Here is a 20,726-nt window from a genome sequence, read left to right on the forward strand (position 1 = left end):
CTGTACGATTTCATTGCTTAGCCATATGCCTGGTCCAAGGTTCGACGCCACAAAATTAACTTCGTACGAGTGAAAATAGTTTAAATACTATTTCCCGTGCTTGCAACATTTTTCTTTACTGCTTCGCCTCTATTAGTCGTAGAGTGATTGTATATATCCTATAGCCTTCCTCAATGTATGAGCTATTCAACACAAAAATAATGATTTCAATCAAACTAGTAATTCTTAAGATTAGCGCGTTCAAACAAACAAACAAAAAACTCTTCAGCGTTTTAATATGAACTTGTTGTTGTTGATTTTTTGGCGTCGAACCTTAGACCAGGCATACGGCTAGGCAACGTAGTCATGCAGGAGGATACAAGGAAGAGGGGCAGCCACAGTAGGTAACACAGAGTCATTCAGGTGAGTGCCAGGAAGAGGTGCAGCAACCGCAGTTAAGGAACAGCTGGGACGAACAAGGATAGGCGCATCAAGCTCGTAAGCCTTGATAGGGTTACACTGGTTGAGGTGGCCCTTTTCAAGACTTGGAAGCCTGTGGGTAACAAACCATTGGACATGGAGAGGGTCATTAGTTATACGTACATTTTCTACTTTGCCGAACTTTAGCGCGAGAACGGTTTGTCCAAAACATATGAATTTGGTCTTATTCAATGCAGGATTAAGTGCCCTTCAACCGTCATGAAGACCACTTTTTTATAGGGTAAGTCCTTTACGCGGTATAACCGGAAAACCGAAAAAATGCCCCTTTCGGGGGCCCTCACCACTTAAGCACAACTCCGTCGAAGTCGAAAACTTAGGAGAGTCTTAATGGGCAACCAATGAAGCCATTAAAACAATAAAATCTTTTGTAGGAATTATTTCCGATTTAAAAGCTAATTCTACTGGACTATGTTCACTTTTTTCCAAATTTTACGCTGAACAGCTTCGTAGTACCGGTATTAGGTTATTCGACCTATAAACCTTAAAAAAATGTAACGCACTTTTTGGTGACGTCACGCAATCTATCATTCGCTTCGTAAGTCAAAGTTGTTATCACTGAGGTAACGTTAGCCCTCATTCCCCGTGACGTTGATTAATTCGAGCCTATGAGATAACTGGGGTTAGATAGGTTAGGTCTTAATTCGAATCTGTCGATTTCGTAATAATTACTAAGATAGTTAGTTATTAAGAATATCTACTTTTTTAATATTTTAGCTTACAATTGTAGGGTTGTAAACCTACGTATCCAAGACATCTGAAAAATTGGTTTGCCCATAATCTCTCACTTCAAAAAAATTTAACAATTCAATTTCAACCGACCAGCCAAACACTGATGATGAAAATAGATAACTTAATTTTAGTTTATTTAACTTATGACGCGTGATTAAACTAAATGGTGAATAGGTATTTTAATATTCTACGTCTACATTACGTATTATGTATGTATGTACCTATAATAATCACGTTTTAGATAATATATGGAGCTTGGTAGCTTATTAGCTTACATAACTGATACATTTAATGTAGCAAAAACATGATTGTTTATGAAATTGAAGTAATAAAATCAGGAATCGTTTCCATCATACTATTACCATAACAATTATTGTAATTTGCATTTGCCACGGGAAACTTTAATGAAGAGTGAACAAAATTCATTAGCAACTGAATTTGCAATGTTAATGTATTTCGTTGGATTTTCTTGGATTTTATGAGCGGTTTAACTCAGGGCCCGGTGTTGAGTCAATTCATCCTAAAGATCAATAGGAGCCGGGAACAACACGGCAGCCCTGATTGGAAAGAGTTTGTATTGTTTTGTTTACATTTTGTTTGTTGTTGAACACAATAATTTGATTGCTTTAATTTAGTAACAGCGATGAATATTTTGTTGCTAACCTCATTTTCATAAAAGCATGGGTTTAATCAACAATGAATTCAAGTGAGGTATAAGATATTTTCCATTGAGACTATAACTTCTAACGAACTATGATTGTGAAGTAAACTTTAATGTTACCTTCTTAGAATTAAAAAATAATCAAAAAAGGAAAGAACCTTTATTAGAAATTAAAATTGTTCTTAGAGGGATCAAAGAGAGTCAAGTCTTGTAAGCAACGGTATTTTTTTCCATTTCCATTGTAGTTATTGAACTAGGAAATTATTACTGAAACGTCAAATGCCATCAAAACTACAAATCCAATGCATTTCTAACCTCAATTCCTTCACGGGGAATACCCTAGCCCTAATCTAATCACGCCTTTGTCACAGTTACGCCAAAGATATTAGACACCATAATCCTACCCCATAGACAACGAAGTTTGCTCAGAACAATGGATAATTAAAACTTCGGTGACTTAATTTTTAGGGCCCTACATTCGACGAATAATCAAAACTTTTATAAAATATTCATAAGCAAACTTTAACTTTCGGAGTTGTTAGTTAAATTACTTCTAAATAGTTTTCTTAAGTGAACGTTTATTCAAGTCTTACGCCCGTACCTATTCACAAACGATGCTTGCTTAAGTGAAGCAGCAAATCAAACGCACAGCATTGAATAAAGCTCTGTGATTGGTTCATGTGTCACCCTATGCATCCACGCACACTGTGAGACCTCATAGTAATGTTTGTGAATACGGGCGTTAGAATAGGCAGATAATACAAAGCTAAGTAGAAACCATTGTTTGCATTCTCACAAGCTTTTTAAATTAATACAGATATTATATTCATAATATTCACTTACTTTATATTCATAGCATCAAGCATAAAATGGTTCATTGGAATTCGAGCTAATGACTCTCAGGTATCATAAGTATGTTAATCACTAAGTCAGGAGAGATTAATAAACTAATTAATGTCACATGTCCCATACTCCACTTTGTCTCAATTTTCCCATGCCCGAAACGGCAAGCAAATATAAACCATAGTCGAAACTTCCAAACTCATTTAACGTTATGAATGGCAACTAGATTCCATGAAATTAATATTCACCCAAAATACAGACAGTTCAATTTTAAACTCTTTCAACTTTGGCCATTATTCATGGAGCAATGTTTCAAACTTTACTTGTCAGTGGCCATACAAAAAGTTGTAGAATGAGAATCATACGATGGAGTTTAATATCCATTGCGAGTTATTTGTAGAGACTGTTTTATTCGGACTACTGAGTTTTGTCAATAAAGCCTTTTTTTTTTTTTTCGTCAGGAAATGCATGAAATTACATACTCACTGGCCCGGGGGAACCAGTGGGTTATGTAAGGCTCTCCCTGCCAGATGGGCAGGGCCTACTCACTAAAACCTGACGGTGTCCTCCCGAAGTCTTTGGGACGGTGCTGCGAGTTATTGTCCGAGCTAGACGGCCTAGACATTCTTTTGCGGCTCCGCACCAGACTGTGACTCGCTCTGTTGGTCTGAGCAAGCGACGACTGGCTTCAGGGGAGTAGTACCTCCCCTGGTCTTCGCTAACGGTGCGCGTGAACACATGCGCGCGCCGCCGCCACGGGTCCTCCTTTAGCGGCCACCAAACACCCCCGTGTCTAGTGGCCGAGGACCCTTAAGAGGGGGCATGGAGATGGTAGTGTCTCCTGCGGTGTCCTGGACGTCGGCGACGGTTCGGTGGAGCGTCAGGCGAGGCCTCTCGCTCCCTCTCCGCCGCTTCTTTCTGCGAACTTATAACACTCATGGTACTAAAACATGGAGCGAGTCAATTTCTTTTAGTAAACTCAACTGAGGGAAGAGCTAACTAATAGCATTATTAAGGCCGAGTTGCACCACCTAACTTTAACCGTGACTATAACGATAAACGATGTATTTTGTATGGAGTTTGAATAAGATGGTGCAAACATAGCCTAAATAATTCAAAGTTCAAACGGATGTCTCATGGAAATATTATACTCTTACTTGCATATAAGTAGTAAGTAAGCAGCCTGCTCTCCGCGCCATTAAAACTGTATATTTCTCTAACAGACAGGTAAAGCTGAAGACTACTAATGCCAAACTCTACGTATTTTAATATTTAAACATTTCTTCAAATGCTTAGGCTTAGTTGCACAACCTAACTATAACGGTAACTATGACGATAACCGGTGCGTTTTGTAAGGAGTTTCACCACAGAATAATAATAAGTACTACGTACAGAAGTTTTACTTCGCGAAGGTATTTAAAAAAATGTATGCTCAATGTCATTAACAATATGGTGTAATTTAGCTTGTCTCAAGAGTCAAGCAAGTTTGTCAGAAGTTTTGTTGACAAACGTCAGTGATCGGTACTGCGCCGAAGCTATAGGGCTGACTTCGGTAAAATGATGTGACGTGAGGTGCCAAACTGCGGAAAATGGCGGAGGAAATTAGCATGAATTATCATGAATAATATTAACTACTTATTTACCTCTCAGTGTCTTGAGGCAACTTAAAAAAGTACATTCTGTGTTTTTATTATTATTTAGGCAGTTAAATACTGCACAGTATTTAGTACACCATTTTCTTTATTTTTTTCCATCATACACAAGAATACGCGTGCGTGAGTCAATGTTCGCTCGTATGTGAGGCCTTGTCGAATAGTACTCTTGTAGGGGGCAATCGTGCGTGTTTTGTTTTGGATGTAAACTCGCGGAGATGAACAGGCCTGGTTTCACAGAGTTTTGACGTTTGTCAAAGTAAGATGGCGCAACCCAGCCTTAATGAAGTAGTGTTAAGTTTATTCAGACAGTTAACTCTGATTGAATCTATTTATACTCGTATCATAATATTTTATTCCCCAAACTCTTGGCGTGGACTACACATAATTTACAATTGAAGTAACACTTCACTTATACTAGTTCTTAGAAAAAAATATTTCCTCTAGCTATTTGTCAAAAGGTCGCGCCATTTTTTGGAAGACATTCAGGAACTTGAATAATTCGAGCTTGAATTACGTCAATCCGCATAATCGCCCATATAAACATAAGCGGCATGTTTATTATTATGGCAATTTACCTAACGCTTGTGTTAGGTTACTGTCAAGACTGACGTAGACTGTTCTTAGTGATGTAGTATCATTATTTTTTACTCATAATGATCAAAGGGTCAGATCGGCAAAACAATCGTTTTAGGTACCAAAGTCGATATAATTAGGTAGTCTTTGGTTTGGTTTTTCCTCAGTCCCACCTAATGGTAGGTGACTGTGAGATCTAACACATTCATTTACGTCTAATGACTATTTTCTTTTCCCGAACAAAAAATAGACGGATTCTGTAATAGACAAGTGTTATGCTTATATAGCACATTAGTTGAAAGTTTTCAAGAGAAATCCGCTAACAAAAAGAAGTTAAAGTACGAATTACGTATTTATTATTTACCTACTTTATTATTTATCTATTTTATTTATTATAACAGTTTAGAAACTCATTGTAAAATCAGCTCCAGCTCAGTATCTCTGAACAGTTACCGAACGGCGATTTATTCCAACGTTGGGCTATCTGAAACTTGGCTACAATGTATTTGGCTACAAATGTCCTATTGCTATACATTTCCGAGCGACCTTCCAGTGCACTGCGGGACAGCTTACATCCTGGTCAAACGAGAAAAGAATAGAAGAATAAAATACAATACCTAATTTAAGTCCAAAAATTCATCTGCTATTACGCTATTTTCCCAATACAACGTGTTTAATGTGTACCAAATAATTATACCGTAGGCACTGTTACGATACAGGCTGTGTTACATCACCTTAATTTTAACCGTAACTAATTATAACCGGTGTTTTGTAGGTATGGAGTTTGACAGACTTCTGACTCTCATTAGAGTAAATGTAAGATAATGCAAGGTTTATACCCGTATGTACCGATGACAGCAGACAACAAAACAAGGGTATACTAAATAAAATACTTTTTTATTGAAATATATCGACATATTTGCACATTTATTATTTCCGTGACGATATCACCCCAAACAATAGTGCAAAACTTCCATCTATTTAAATTAAGTAGTTTCCGGTTGACACGGAAGCTTATTCGGAGATGGGGTGAAAACTTTTGCAACGTTATCCTTAATGACTAAGTTAGTTTAAGGTAAATATAGTTTATTTAGTTATTCATTAATAGTAATAACCCAACTACAATGTTACTACTGACAATAAATAATATCGTTAAAATATTTTCGAATATTTTATTTCCAATATCAGAGTACTTAGTTAAAATAAACTTTCCAATTATAAACCTTTGTTGTAAAGTATTTCGGTGTTGTTTTTCAGTGCCTGATTATAATTATTGCAATTACAACGTACAAATAAATGAACGAGTATAATCCGTCACTTGTAAAAATTTTCTTCTTTCTGAGCTTTTTTCTTTCACCATCTTTTCACGACTGAAATATACATATTTACGTATATTTACATCCACACAAATGTACTGAGGAAGTGTTTCGTTTGCAGCAGCAACCTAATGCATTCTATTAAATCAACCTTGACAAAATAGGTTCCTCCCAAATGCGCTTCGAAACAACTGCAAAGGTCAGATTTTAGTCTTTTATTATTCCGTGTTTACGTAGGTTATTAAGATTAACGTAAACAGAAAATCACATTAAGAGCCAAAGCACACGTGCGGTGCGGCGTACAATAAATTAATCACTGAACCAGTCACCAAGTTTTTAAATCACTATTTCCCATAAATATCCACTATTTGACTCACGTAAAATCTGAAGATATCTCAGAGTTAAAATTTTCAGCGTGCCAATGATTACTAACGAACTGTCAAATACATGCAAAAAACGATCCTGTTCGACGTGACGGCGACGGCATCACACATCTCTTTTTATCACACAGTGTTGCTGCTAGTGACATCTCGCTCGCTCAGTTCTTTGTTGTTTTATTCCGTTAGGTATATTAACTTTATGGTCACAAGTAGGCACGACGAACTCTTTGCGGTGCGGTAACGCATCGTGTGATTTAGCTCTAATGGTATATATTTTTACGACCGCACTTCAAACCACAAGACATTACAATTCACTTAAAATAAACATGACGTTGATGAACGCCGTCTGCGGTTACAGGTTCGAAACCCGCCTAAAGCTATGCCTGATGCTATATGTAATGAGAATGAGCATAGACTATTGTCTAGCTAGAGCAATAGTTTTAATTAATCCAGAATAAAATTTTCAAAAACATAAAATTTTCACTTAGGTACTAGAAAAGACACAAAAACCAGTAGGTGTGTCTATAAAATTAAGTTATTTATTGTGTATGTGCTTCGTTTAGTGATTTGAACTTTGAAATATAACTCGATATAGTAAATCTGCGCCGATATCTTGATCCCACGGAAATCCAGTTTTCAAAGGGGATGTTAAAAACGTTAACATTAAGGCTGAGTTGCACCACCTAACTTTGACCGTAACTATAACGATAACCGGTGTTTTTTATGGAGTTTGACAGATTTCTGGCGTTTGTCAAAGTTAAAGTAAGATGGTGCAACCCAGCCTAAAAGTTTAAAACACATAGCGCATAGACAAGCCCTTTATACGCGCTTCATCACACAATTAACACTGTGGCTATACTACAGCAGTTATAACACCCAATTACAGACTATCACGTGATCACTCATTATAACTATGAATACTCAGTCGAAAATACACTTCATTAAACGGTAGGAAACCTTTGAGTGCTAATCCTTTAGGATTATACCCCGAAGTCTGCAAATGGGGCAAGCCAATTAGCCCCAGGAGTTTTCGTCTCGCAGAAATATTGAATTGGGTCCCAAAATAAATTAAGTTCCTGAAATATTCTAATTTAGATAAAAAGGTAAATTAATAAAGTGTTCGATAACTTTTAGGACTTAAAGATTAAAAACACAGTTACAAAAATATAGGTATGGGCTTATTTATTCCAGAAAATTTGTTGGAAAATATTCTGAATGAATTCTGAACATAGTTCAAACGAAGAGAAATTACCCTTTTTAGGTTACTCTTAATATAATTTCAGTCACAAAAACATTCCTTATTTTGACACAAATAAAGGAATATGTACTTGTAAGCATCCAGTGGCATTCGCCCTTCATCTTTTTATTACAAAGAGGTGATTTCAATAGAGCCCATTGTTTTTCACGAGGGCTATACAAGCTGATAACCTTGGGTGAGATACTGAAGATTGTTTTACGGTAGAAAAAAAGGGAACCGCATATGGGAGAAAATACGCTATGAATATTGAAGCGTATAAGAATTCCATTCCCGAGGCGGCAGAATTCCCGAAAAGCGTTCATTACTTAAGCTTACATTAAGGGGTTGTAAGTGTTGGGTGAGCCTGCACCACAAGAGAAACAATAATCAAGTTTGCGCTGAAACTAGGGGGAATGGTGGACTATATTTTTATGGTGGCGGATCCCTATCCTTCGGGATCACCGAATTGCAGATTCAGTCTACACTCTGACACCGCCGGGGTAGGTCACCGCGCGTCGCTCCCTCGCACGCCGCATTTCGTACGAAACTTCAAATTCAACCGCTCGGTTTCTAAGACACTCTAGTGGTGCAGTTCTCAGTGAGCTGTGACTGCATTCGTTTTGTGCGTTAGCTCTGGATATTCGTGCCAACTTTAATAGGTGGTGTTCGTTGCGAATGTTGACGCAGTTGACAGATGAGTGCGGTAAGTGTCATGTTCGGGATTAACCAATTTCCTGGAAATCTGAAAAGCTCTTTCAGTCTCCAATTTATTTTTTCAGTGTTTTTTCGGATAAACGTTTCGAATGGGACAGATAACTTGATTAACTTAACTTCCTAAAACAATTTCTAGTTACTTACCTACTTTACCTTTGACATTAAATAAATAAGAAAACAATTTGGCGAAGAAAATTGAAATAAAGCGGACACTCCCAATGTCGTTTAGGGGAAATAAAGAAGTAAAAGTTGCGACTCAAGTTGCTTCTTGAAAATTTACTCAGGGGGATGGTCAAAGCCATTCGTCAAGTTCCTGTTAACAAACTCTGGGGTAATCCGGGATGAACAGAAGCAAAGCCTAATTTGTCACTTTAATCAAGATGGGGCCTGCTGGTTGTCATTTTATTAACTCTTTTGTTTTATTCCAACGTGAACGTCTGTTCTCGGTTTTTGTTGGCCTTTTTTGTGGCAATTTGCATTAAGACTTGATTTAAACAAAGGTCGTAACATAATTACATGGGTTTCATAGGTGCCCCCAAATTAAAAAAGGTTTTAACCGGTTTGATTACATTGCGGTTTATTTTTGGACTTTTTTAAAAAGCGAGTAATTTAGCGGAGTTCACAATAATATATTAAGGTTATCAAAGTTAAGATTAAATTCCTTCGAATCCCAGTATTTTATTAATTTATGTATAGAAACAGTTGATCATTTCACACGCAATACGCCAAAGCAATTTATTGTGATTAAGGTTTATTACTGTTTGAACGAGATAAATCAGTTCCAGATTGAAACTTTCGAACTCCTGTATAATTTTGAATGGGAATATATTTTCCTGTTACCGTACCTACAAGTTCGGACTCCCGGGTGGGAAAAAGCAGAAACATTCCCGTAATTAAAACCAAATTGTTGTAAATCAAAATTGTTGAAGATAAACTTTCAAAGCGGGATAAGTTTATATGAGTTTTTAGGGAAATACAAAAAAGTTGTTGACTTTTTCGGTGGTGAAATATTTTCCTTGAATTTATTATAAATACCTTTTGATGCTTAGCAAACTGGATTGAAGATTACATTTCCCGTGACCGTGTCGTCTGCCATCAAGTAAAGCTGCCTGATTTTTATCTTCTTTCTCGCATTTTAATGCTCTTCTACTTTGTCTCGAGTAATGGACTGTAATAAATCTCGAACTTCATTACTTCCACACTAAGCTTAAGTGTTATATTCCCGTATAATTGGTTTAACTTTTCTCCTGCCTCCAACACTCTCTGAAAGGCCTTTAAACTAGGGGCACCATTCGTACGTATTACACCGGACAAAGTCTGAAACTTATTTTAGTTTGGGGTCGTCAAAAGATCTAACCCACAAGATGCACGCTACGTCAATTTTTATTATTTTTATGCAGAACAAGGCAGGTATTTGACCGTAATTGCACCTGATGTTATGTGTTAAGTAAGATGCAATTTAAGATGGTACATATTATGTTATCTGCCCTGAAAGTGCCTATTCACTCGGCTTGAAAAGGCCCGGATTGTAGTGTTCGGGAAAGACAGCAGAAGGCAGCAAATTCCAGTCCCTAGCTGTTCGCTTTATAAAAGAGTTATCGAAACGCTTGTATTAAACATTTTGTAAGTAAACGGAGTTTTGTGAGGATTTTAAAATTTATTGGTGACCCTACACTAAACTGATTTCTGTGGCTAAAAATAAAACAGCTAAGATGAAGATATTGTGACGGTCGCTTGATTTCATTTTAACTTGATTTTGTGACAGCCAAAAAAGGTTTTCTGGGAGTAAGTAATAGATATCATTAAATAAAAGGTGTTGTTTTTTCTCGTCACAATTATTAGTTACTAAAGTAGTATTTTCTTACAACCTCACTCTGTCTTAATTCAAATTTACTTAGTAAAACTCCTTCTTAAGAGCAATTGCTAAAAACCAGTGTCCGCGAGGCCACATTAGTTAGAAATATTTTTTTATATTTGAACTTAATTTGTTATGTGTGTGTTAGAAACATCATTTTAGCGTGAAACAATCAGAACTGTGAAGTTAAAATACACAAACAGTTTCAGTTAGTTAAATGAAAAGTGAGCAATATTAAGCAACTGCGCAAAATTGCAGAATATAATTTGTTTGTCAGTACACTAGCTCATAGTTCATTATGCCCTAGTTTTGTTTGTATCCCCGAATACTTGATACAGAAAGACGTAACTGGTAAATTTAAGCTGTTTCTAGCTTTTGTAGAGAGTTATAAAGCACATTTACAGACCGACAAAGTTCCTTCTTTAGTATCTTCCTAAGAAATAATATCGTCGATGCAAAAGTTACTAAGGCTGAGTTGCACCACCTAACTTTGACCGTAACTATAACGATAACCGGTGTTTTTTGAATGGAGTTTTACAGATTTTTGACGTTTGTCTAAGTTAAAGTGAGATAATGCAACCCAGCCTAAGTGTACTTAGTAACTTATTCACACAGTCTGGAAACTAGACTAGACTAGACTTTGTCACAAGCTGACACTTGCTATAACAATGTATAAAAAATGAGACGGCATACGCTGAGCGCGCATCGTATACCTCATAAAATTGTTGCTATGGGCATAGTAGAATGCTATGGGGTTGGATCTTAAAGAAGTGACTACTTTATTAAACTTCATACAAGTTTAACGTTTGTGTCGCATCTCGACTGAACTTTTACTTGCAGTATAATAAAAAACTGTACGATTGCAAGTTAGTACTGTGACTCTACGTCTAACTTCTAGTCGCTGATAACTTGCTGTTAAGAGTTAAGTCTATATTATTTTTCTTAGCTACTGAGATCTAAATACTTAGGTTTTTAAGTTTTGATAATTTACTTAATTTAAATTTAATGCTTAGTTTTATAGATCGCAAAACATTATTTTTTAGCAAATCAAAGGTTAAAACTCAAATAGAAAAATCTTTACGATTGTTATTTTTTTTATATTCTCTTTAGCTAAAGTTAATAATAAACGATTACTTATCTCAATTGTATGTCAATACAGCTTTTATTTATAACGCTGTGATTTTCATTGCGTAAAATAACGTGTCTAATCTTGAATACCTTTTAAAATTACATCGTATTTTCCGATATAACGACACAAAACAACAAACATTCCATCTAAATTATTCAAAAGCTTTGAAATCAAAATTCAAATGTACAAAATAAGGTAAAATAACAATCATAGCTCCACAAACATCAAGAACGACGGCTCACGAGAACTATTACAAGAATTATTAACCGAACAGCGAATCCGTTTGGCTCGTTTACTTCGAAGAATACTTTTGTCTTCGCTATGTAAACAGGATATTTGCGAACACGACTTTTCTGCTGAGCGGGAATAATATTCGTGTTACGTTTAATGGAATGAAACTTGAAAATAATACGTTTACCTTCGTAAACGTGTTCAGGTTTTATAGCTTTGTTACTGTTGGCTTAAGGTGAATGGTGATGGCGTATTGTTCTGGACGTATTTTTGATGACAACTTCGAACATAGAGTAGATCCAGGTCTCTCTATTGTAGTAGGGTCTCTACCAAAATTATGGATTTGTATCAATCTGAATAAAAGCAGTGTGCTTTTTGTTTAAATAGGTTTATTTCTAAAAATGTACAAGGTCTGTCTCTATGGTACTTTTAGGTGATCCGGAAAATTTTGAACCGAGTCATGAAAATTTCCTCAAGGGAAAAATTGAGGACAATAAGCTGCAAATATGTCATTTTAAAGAGGCTTTGGCTTAATTTTTGTTTTTGTTGTGTTTAATACTGTAGGTATCTCATGTTGATAGCCCAATAAAATAAATAAATGAATAAATAAAGAGATAACTTTATTTAATTTAATTTTCACAATATGTTTTTTTACATCTATCACCATTTTATATACCCAAGTAAGCTAAGTTACAGCTTTCACTCTATTGAATCAAAACTGCAAAAATACTCCGAGAATTAAACTCATTCTTATAGGCTTAGATTTCGTAACCTTTTTCCTTCAATTAATAATCCCCACAGAAGTGATTTCTATTCAGCCGCACAGAAAGACCTTTGCCCATCTGTGGACAGTGGACACTAATAGCGAGTCACTTCATCTTTTTACCCGTCGACTTTCTTTTCTTGTCATGATAATAGAAAATGTCAGGTTTTTTGCGTCAGTTTACTTGTCATTACTCAATGTCCTTTTAAAAGTGACAAAGTGTGTTTTTTAGTTTTCATCAGAGGATACTGGGAGTTAACTTAAAAAGTTTCTATTAATAACTTAGTTCAGTCTGAATTCTCTCAATGTTCATTAAGTGTGTTTTAGTTTTCGAGAGATTGCTCTTGGAGTACTTAGTAAAGTTCCTATTAATAAGTTAGTACCTATGTACAACCTAAATTCTCGATCACAAAGTTAAAAAAAACTTTAATTCTTTCTTCAAGTATCTATAGACTACGGAAAATCAAGCGAAACATAGTAGTACCTAATGTCTTTAGACTAAGTGCTATTTTGCCACAAAAATGATGACGAGCCTGTCGACTGTTAAATTTTATTTCGTAATAAATCATCAATGCATTTTTAGATGTTTGTTGTGTATTTTAGGTTCTAAAAGGCCGACGAATAAGATGAAAAAATATTTTACTATCCAATTTATAGTAATTCGATTTGATTTGTTCAATTCATTGATCGTAAAGATGTTTATTGTCAGAAAATGTAAAATTATCGTTGATTTTTACACAATACATAAAAATATACGGTGTAAATAAAACGCGATGAATTGTCATCCTTCTCTGCCGGCTTCGCTAAAATGGCAGTAAAATAAATCTCGGAAAAGAAAATACACTTATGTACCCCATTTAGGTTTTATGTATAAAACGATGTTTATGAATGAAGATAGGTTATGTTATGTTATGATCCATAAAGGCTTAATATCAGTAGTTCTGCAGATATTTAAAGCCTTTTGGCAAGCGCGCAAGCAAAAGGAAACATCAATAATGGAATTATTGTTGAAGACTTTCGATCAAATTTAAAATATAATAATCCCCTATCTATCGAATGCCTTCAGCCAATAAATGCATTCAATCATAAATAAATAGGAATATCTGTACACCACAGTTCATGCCTTTAAAATGTAATAAATAAAAAACTTTTATGAAACTTTATAAACTTGTATCGGCAACTAATATTAGATAATAAAAATACATATTATATACTAATATTATAAAGCTGAAGAGTTTGTTTGTTTGTTTACTTGAACGCGCTAATCTCCGGAACTATTAGTCCGATTTGAAAAATTCTTTCAGTGTTAGATAGCCCATTTATCGAGAAAGGCTATAGGCTATACAAAATCACGCTCGCACGCATAATCGTGGATTATTCAGTGGTCCACTTATCTTTTTTAGGGTTCCGTACCTCAAAAGGAAAAAACGGAACCCTTATAGGATCACTTTGTTGTCCGTCTGTCTGTCTGTCAAGACCCTTTATCTCAGGAACGCGTGGACGTATCAAAATGAAATACTCAGGTCTATTGTCCCTTTAAGCTGTGAAAATATCAAACTTCTAAGCCAAGCCAATAAAAAGATACAGCCGATTATGTCGATATTTTCAACAAATTTTCGACACTCGCAAAGGAATCAAAACCTACAGGATACTTCCCGTAAACTCAGAATCTTGAAATTTGGCATGAAGCATTGTCATATAATGCAAATATAGGAAAAATTGCGAAAATCACATTTTTTTAGTTACATAATATAATAAAATATTTTAATAAAATGAAACTTACTACCTTATTTCTCACGAACGAATAAAGGTATCAAATTGAAATTTATACCAAATACCTAAGTCTATTGTCCCTTTAAACAGTGAAAAAATCCAACTTCTAAGTTAACGCGATCAAAAGATACAGCAGTTTAGACCGACACCTTAGACGAATTTCCGTCACACGCTAGGGAATCAAAACCTACAAGGTACTTTCCGTGAACTCAGAATCTTGAAATTCGGCACGAAGCAACGTTATATATCACAGATAAAGGAAAAATTGCGAAAATGATAAATTTGAAGTTACATAAAATATTAAAATATTATTTTTGCTTACATGACATAAAATATTTTTTTAATAATTATAAACTTACTACCTACCCTTTTTCACATGAACGCGTAGAGATATTAAAGTTGAAATTCATATCAAACACTTCTTAAATCTAATTGCCTCTAAACTGTGAAAAATTCTAAATCAACGCAAAAATTCAAAACGCTGAGGTAGTAATTCGCCACTACTCGCAACGGAATCAAAACTTAAAGACTACTACGATATCTAGTAAGTAATTTGATTTAATACGTCATAAATTGTAAACCGCTACGTTTGTACGGCGGAACCCTCGGTGTGCGAGTCCGACTCGCACTTGGCCGGATTTTTTTATCGTTGATAGGTGTCTACTCACGGACATTGCCCGCGGGCGGCGTGACCGGAGGGAGCGGCGAGCGTTCGGCGAACGAACGAGCAATGTTCGGTTCGCGAGCGAACATCGAAGAAGACGATCCTGACGCACTCTCTTCAACGACTTTGCACAAAACGGTCTCGATAACATTGTTAATTATTTATACCGAATAGACAACTAATTGTATACAGTCCACTCTTTCATTTAATTAACTTCTACTACACTCACTATCGAAGTAACATATTGGTCCATCTACCGGAAAACTGAATCCCGCTGAAGAAACGACTGCGGTATCGAACTTTGACCCCGCGACACGTCCGCCGATCTATTGCGCCGTGTCACCATCGCTATCCGAGGAGTTGAAGATCAGAGTCACCTGTGGAATTTCTGGATAAGGATACGGGTGTTTTGTGAGTTCTTTCCAATTTATCCCTCATTTACATCTTTTCCTAAATTCCGTTACTTAATTCTTGCATAAGTCCAATTCACAACACTTTTCTTGCTTTTTATTTGAGTTGGCGCAAGCTAATTAATTCGCACGTCATTCCTTTCCGCTAGCGGTGCCCGTACTGCCGCCACTAGTTTTTGTCAATAATTATAAGCGCACGGGCCAGTTTCGTAGATATTACTATACTTATAGATACATCGCTACCGTTAGACTGCATCAGCTGAGCGCCTATTCATACGAATAATATTAATTTACGCACGATCTTTATTTACGTCCGCACCAATTAGATTTTTTCATAGGCCCTTAATTATTTTTCCTACCCACAATGGCTGAAAAATTAATTAAACAGCGCGGCTCCGTAAAGGCTAAGCTTACTAGTTTCAGCAATTACATGACAGTTATAAAAAGCTGCAAACAACTCTCGGACCTACAGGCTCTCGAACTTGAAGGTCGATTTAATAAATTTGAAAGCTTACATGATGAATTTAATGATTTACAGACCGACATTGAGCTGCTATCAGACAATCCAGAGGAGGCCTATGCCGAGCGCTTCAAATTCGAAGACACCTTTTATCCGCTGGTTGCACAGGCGCGAAAGCTCCTGGAGGCCAGTCAGCAACTTCAGAACAAGCTTTCTGCAGGTTCCGTATCAGGCTCCGAGGTATCAGGTGGGGCGAAAAGCAATTTTATACGTTTACCTAAAATAGACCTACCTCATTTTGATGGAAGTTATCAGTGTTGGCTGGAATTTAGAGACACCTTTCTCTCCTTAATCCATAACAACAATAGTATCGATAACATAAGCAAGTTCCATTACTTGCGTGCGTCCCTAGGGGGAGCAGCCGCCGAAATTATTAAAAATATTGATTTTAATAGCGATAATTATATAATGGCATGGGAACTATTATGCGATCGATACAACAATAGTCGCCTTTTGATAAACAACCATATTCAGGCATTATTTAACGCTCAGTCCATTAGCAATGAGTCTAGTATTGCTTTGCGCCAGCTAATTGACGTTATAAATAAAAATATAAGGGCGTTAAAAGCGCTGCGTGAACCCACTCAATATTGGGACACGCTCATTATTTATTTAATGGCTCTAAAACTAGATTCTATCACGTTTAGAAATTGGGAGGAGTATCGCAACACTCTGCCTCATTCACCAACACTAGTTCAGTTTTGCACATTTATTAACAATAAAGCCGACTTACTTGAAACAATAGAAGACAATAAAAAATCAAATACAACACAAATCTCAGAAACAAACAAATCAAAAAGCCTTATTATAACATCTAATCAACACAATATAAGTAATAATAGTAATATGCAAAATAAAAATAAAATTATTTGTCCATTATGTTCACATAATCATTTTCTTTACTCATGTGATTCTTTTAGAAGTCTTACTGTAGAAAATAGATTACAAAAGGCAAAATATCTCGGGGTATGCATGAACTGTTTACGGGAAGGCCACGTAGAAAGGCGCTGTAGGTTTTCATGCTGCAAATATTGCAAGGATAAGCACAACACTTTACTTCATTTAGATCAATCCAACAATAAAGTAGAACGTCATCCAATGCCTACTACTAGTAACAATGTTTCGTTTTCTGCAGATATACTACCTAATTCTCAAAGTCATATCTTGCTTTCCACAGCTGTGGTGAGAGTGGTGAATGACAAAGGTCAAAGGTACAGCGCCAGAGTCCTGCTCGACAACGGTAGTACAGCTCACTTTGTTACTGACGCCGTGTGTACCAAGCTCGGATTGTCCCGAGTTGGCAACAGTTCCAAGGTTACAGGTATTAACAATATAACTAGTACTAGTACACAGTCTTGTAACCTCACCATCGAATCAATGCATAATGAGTACTCAGTTAAAATTAATTGCCACATTTTGCCTGAAATAACTAAAAAATTGCCAGCATCCTACATAAATATAAATTGCATACCAATTCCTACAGGACTAATTTTAGCGGACCCATCATTTAACATTCCAACAGATATAGATATTCTGCTAGGAGCTGAAATATTTTGGGATGTAATTCAGAACAATCACATAAATTTAGGAAAAAACTTGCCAAAATTATGCGAAACGAAATTAGGATGGTTAATTTCTGGTTCCGTACCTACTAATAATAATTTAAACGTCAATTATTCACATTTTTGTAATTTTTCAAAAACAGACAGCATAGAATTATCAAAATTTTGGGAGCTAGATTCAATTTCTCCTAAACATTGTCTTTCTTTGGATGAACGCGCGTGCGAAGAAAGTTTCACGTTAAATACCAAACGTAGTCCGGACGGTCAGTTTATTGTTACCATGCCGCTCAGTGCGGATCCCGGCATTCTCGGTGACTCATACGCTATGGCTAAACGTAGGTTTTTAACTTTAGAGAAACGTTTCGAGCGCGATGCTACATTTAAACGTATGTACATGGATTTCATGGATGAGTACGAATTTTTGGGTCACATGACGGAGGACACAAACTTATCAAACGGTGATCGGGATAAAATTAGTTATTTCTTGCCCCACCATGGCGTATTACGAGAATCTAGCAAAACAACGAAGCTGCGAGTAGTTTTTGATGCGTCTGCTAAGTCTACGTCAGGCGTATCACTCAACGACATCCAATACGTCGGTCCAACTGTACAGAATGATTTATTTTCAATTTTAATTAGGTTCAGGCAACACAAATATATAATTTCTGGAGATGTTGAGAAGATGTATCGAGCAATTTTACTAGATCCTAAGCAACGCTCCCTACAACGTATCTTATTTAGAAGGAATCCCTCCGAGCCGCTTAAAACTTACACGTTAAATACGGTCACCTACGGGACGGCGTCGGCACCTTATCTCGCGACCAAGTGTCTTGTGAGCCTCGCTGACGTCACGAATAATGAACAAGTCAAACGTAGTATACAGCATGATTTTTACGTCGATGATTTATTGACTGGGTCGGACACTATTCGTGGGACAGTTGAACTTTGTCAGGAAATAAAAGCAATATTGGCTTCGGCAAAGCTAAACTTAAGAAAATGGCAATCTAATAGTCCTGATATTTTGAAGGAGGTCGTAGATATTGAAGACAATTGCAACCTTGACTTAGATTTGTCAGATGATTATTCATCGAAAACTTTAGGTTTGTTATGGATTTGTAGGCAAGATCTTCTATCATTTTCCATAAACATTGAAACTCCTACGGACGTAACAAAAAGGCATATTCTATCGGTAATAAGTCAGATTTTTGATCCGCTGGGTTTAATTGGACCCTGTGTTGTCGAAGCAAAAATAGTCATACAGAAACTATGGTTAAATAAGTGCGATTGGGACGATACCATACCTCAGGATATAGCATATCAATGGTGTTCATTTGTGGATACATTGAAATGTTTGAATTCTCTGCGCATTCCGCGATGGTTTTCATGTGATAATTTCATAAGTCACGAGATACACGTGTTTACAGACAGCAGTGAAATGGCATATGGCGCTTGTTTATACATACGATCTATAGATAGCTCGAATGCAGTCACGATACGTTTATTGACTTCTAAAAATCGTATAGCCCCCATAAAACCCACAACAATGCCAAGACTCGAACTATGTGGAGCACTTTTAGGCGCAAGACTGTGTACTAAGGTAAGGGAATCCCTTACTTCAATGATTAGCCGCTGCATATTTTGGTGCGATTCGACGATTGTGCTGGGTTGGCTATCCAGTTCGCCTACTGATCTAAAACCTTTTGTAAGACATCGTGTCAATGAAATACAAGACACCACTTTAGGGTCAAAATGGAACTATGTGCCAACAAAGGACAATCCCGCGGACCTTGTTTCTCGAGGGGTGAAGGCTGATAATATCAGCGATTCCAAATTATGGTGGTCGGGACCTGCATTCTTATCACAAGATGAATGCTATTGGCCGAAGTTGTCCAAGTGTATCGAGAAACAGGATCTGCCAGAGTTGATTTGTAATCTTGTAAACGAATCAAATAATCAAATTCCTGACTTGATTAATCACACTATAATACAAAAATTAATACACAAATATTCTAATTTTAATTATTTACAAAGAATCTTAGCCTACCTTAAACGATATATGTACAACTTAAACAATAAAAATAATAAATTACAAGGTTGTCTGACAAATCAGGAAATTGAATCATCTTTGAAATGCATTATACGTACAGCTCAATATGAAATGTTTCAGAATGAATACCTGATTCTGAAATCCGGGAAAACGTTGCCTTCTAAAAATCGATTAATATCCTTATCTCCTTTTTTAGATTCCGACGACATCATTCGCGTCGGCGGTAGATTGGATAATTCGCCTTATGATTACAACACAAAGCATCCGATGCTTTTATGTAGCAAGCATCACTTGACAAAAATTTTGTTTCAAACAACTCACAAAAAATTACTACACTCTGGCCCTCAATTACTATTAGCAAACATACGTCAGAAATATTGGCCGTTAGGAGGTAGGAACCTGTCAAGAGCCACAGTGCAAAAATGTACAGTGTGTTTTAGACATAAAGCACAGAATATACAACCCATTATGGGACAGCTTCCTAATTCACGTAGTAACCTTGAATATCCATTTTTAAATTCCAGTGTCGACTATGCCGGTCCGATACTTATTGCTGATCGAAAGGGTAGAGGATGTAGACTTATAAAAACGTATATTTGCATTTTTGTCTGCCTAGCTGTTAAAGCCGTTCACCTGGAGCTTGTCTCGGACCTCACCAAGGAAGCATACATGGCTGCTTTAAATCGTTTTATCGCGCGCCGTGGCAAGCCTCGTAGTATATTGTCTGATAACGGCACTACCTTTGTCGGTTCTTGCAATCAATTGCGTCACTTTTTGCAAACTTCAAATATTGAATATGACATTGCACTGGAAGGAATCGATTTTAATTTTGTACCTGCTTATTCCCCTCATTTTAATGGCGTTGCTGAGGCCGCAGTTCGCTCAACCAAGCATCATTTAAAGCGACTTCTAACGTTAACTCACTTCACGTTCGAAGAAATGGTTACGTGCCTAACTCAAATAGAGGCCATTCTAAATTCCCGACCTCTCACTCCTCTTTCACCTGAACCTCTTGATTTCTCTGCCCTAACTCCTTCACATTTCTTAATTGGAAGGTCACTCACATCCGTTCCACATCCACAGGTGACTGACAACGGCAACATTACCAGAATGGAGCGATTCCAAAGAGTGGAGTTCATAAGACAACATTTCTGGAAGAGATTTAACACAGAATATATATCTTT

The 20,726-nt window shown here is 36.5% G+C and overlaps 1 protein-coding gene across 1 annotated transcript in view; it reads left to right on the forward strand.

Moving 5' to 3' along the window:
• Positions 1–8,373: 8,373 nt before the first annotated feature.
• The window catches only part of LOC135076116 (trace amine-associated receptor 8b), a 69,343-nt gene continuing 56,990 nt past the window's right edge, over positions 8,374–20,726 (forward strand). The window contains exon 1 of the mRNA XM_063970580.1: positions 8,374–8,577. The gene's annotated coding sequence lies outside the window, so the exon portion shown is untranslated. The remainder of the gene's footprint in view (positions 8,578–20,726) is intronic.

Source organism: Ostrinia nubilalis, chromosome 11, assembly GCF_963855985.1.
Source record: "Ostrinia nubilalis chromosome 11, ilOstNubi1.1, whole genome shotgun sequence".
NCBI classification, from domain to species: Eukaryota; Metazoa; Arthropoda; class Insecta; order Lepidoptera; family Crambidae; genus Ostrinia; species Ostrinia nubilalis.